The sequence below is a fragment of the Apium graveolens genome, chromosome 4, assembly GCF_009905375.1.
Source record: "Apium graveolens cultivar Ventura chromosome 4, ASM990537v1, whole genome shotgun sequence".
In the NCBI taxonomy this organism is placed as follows: Eukaryota; Viridiplantae; Streptophyta; class Magnoliopsida; order Apiales; family Apiaceae; genus Apium; species Apium graveolens.
Genome location: NC_133650.1, coordinates 71,544,884 through 71,547,201, shown reverse-complemented (window position 1 = coordinate 71,547,201; position 2,318 = coordinate 71,544,884). Strand labels below are relative to the sequence as shown.

Genomic DNA, 2,318 nt, shown 5'->3' with positions numbered 1-2,318 from the left:
GAAAATAATGAGTGAGCAAAGAACGACCCTAACTATTTGGTTAAAATTTTATAATATCTCGCAGGGGTTGATTTGCAACCTTGGCAAAACCGTAGGGAATAATAGGTTTGGTATTGAAAATGTAAAATGTAACCATGTATGGTAAATATTATAACTTGTATTCAGAAACTTATTCTTCAGTTGTTTTCGAAATACAGTGTTTTTTTCAATTTCAATTCCTTCAGGTTTAAACCAAATAAATATTATAAATTACAGAACCTTTTTTAAGTATATCGGGATTGATTAGTAGTTTTATAATGACCTGGCAGTTAGAATCTTAAGTTAAATTTCTTAAGTATATGAATAGAAAATATGGAAAAGGATAATTTGTTGATGGTCAATTTTACAAATGTGAAAGTTACAAAGTCAAAGCTAATACAAAATTAAAATAATAATATTCTCAAAATACATTGATTAAATAGATAGATTAGGATATGCTTAGGAAAAACATGGGACTCAGTTCTGTGCCGGGAGCCATACTTCAGCACCATGGACATTTCGAAACCTGCACATCATAAAGTGATTAAACGACAACAGTATAAAATCAGAAAACGGGATTACAATCACCAATAACAGATAATCACTACTGTATTAGTACCTTCTTCTTATATTGTTTGTCCTATTCATGTTTGGGTTAATGTGGAACCGTGTGGCAGCTACATTGGTCAAATATGTTAAATGGTTCAATATAAGAACTTTAGCAGATTGGATGACAATTACCACCGGTTATTCATTTTCTTCATGAAATGCAGTTTGAAATGACAAAGCTAATACATCCCAAATCATGACATTGATAAAGAACTTGTAAAGAAGAATTTAAGTATTATATATTACAGCACGTTATTTAATATAATGAATGTGACTAATGGGAATGATGTTATTGAAACATCTAGTACCTGGTCGTTTCACACAGATCGAAACACAAACACCTCACACCCACACTGTTTCGGTTGGCGTACTCGCAAATTGGTTGGATTGATTGAATCATACCTATAACGTCTGTAATAGAATGGAAATATAGAATTTGTAGGTTTGGTATTAAGAAATGGAAAATAGAAATTTCTTCATAGAAGGTGTACCTATGAGATAACTTGGATGCTCATTTAGATCAAAAATCACATCTAGTGTAGTGAACTTCCATAAATGCGTGGCAATAAGGGGATGAGCACCATCAAGTCTTCTTATATTAGTTGTAATTGTGAAAGCAACGTGCATAGTATGTTTGAAATATATGTCAATAACATTAATCATGTCATTCCTCACTTGAAAATTCTCAAATGAGTTTGTGTCGCCTTTCACAATCTAATCATCGAACTGAGACATTAGTTGACTACATATCCACACATGTATTCTCGCATCCTGCAGGATAATATCTGGTATTAAGAAAAATTGACTTTAGTGTTTAAGAATATTATGAAATAACTCACATTTTCATCAACTAAGATCAAGTATAATCCAGTAACTTGGCCGGTATGCCGATGAACTTTCCTCCATTTCGTTGACATTCTTGCTTTTATTTTCCAATCTTCTTTTACATTCGGTTCCAATTCTTCAAGACTGCTATAGTTATTCAAGGCCATAGAGACCTATTTTTCTAAATTATGTAGAAAATATGGTTTCTTCTGTATGACTTTATAAAAGGAAGAAAGTTCATGGAAAATGTTAACCCAATCTTGTTTCATATGCTTTTTTTCTGACACATTAGGGTCAGAACATGGTTAAAAGATTATGTTTGATTCTAATATATAAAAATTACATTTAAACTATAAATATAAAATTAGAATACATTTTTTACATCACACTTATAATTTGTTACATTTGAAAAAGATATTGTTAGGATATTGTAATGTATTACAATTCTTATAATATTAATTTAGTGGCATTATGTACCCTGTATAAGGTACGTTTTTCAATTTATATTTGGTTTAAAACTTATATTTCTATTTTAAAAACATAAAATATTCATATCGCGTGTATTTTTTAAAAATTTTATATATTCAATTTCTCAATATATATTTCGCACATCTACATTTTATGTATCATTAGGATCTAAACAGTTGTACCTTAACATGATAAAGTTTTGGTCTCATAGTGCAATATTAATCATCTATCAAATGTCTGGATATCTCAGTAATAGGCTTAAATTTGTGCAAGTGTTAAAGAATGAAAACTCTATTGCCGAACGTGAATAATATCACAGATGTGTAGAAATAGCCTTTTAATAAATTATAATAGAGGAATATAAAATTACTACAGGAATAACATTAAGTCGCATAATT

At 29.7% G+C, this 2,318-nt stretch overlaps 1 long non-coding RNA gene across 1 annotated transcript; it reads right to left on the bottom strand.

Annotated features, from left to right (window-relative positions):
* Window positions 1–350: 350 nt before the first annotated feature.
* Window positions 351–1,726, bottom strand: LOC141716773 (uncharacterized). Its single transcript, XR_012573348.1, has 2 exons — window positions 1,467–1,726; window positions 351–544 (listed from the first exon to the last, which is right to left on the bottom strand). It is a non-coding gene; the product is annotated as an uncharacterized LOC141716773 (long non-coding RNA).
* Window positions 1,727–2,318: the final 592 nt, after the last annotated feature.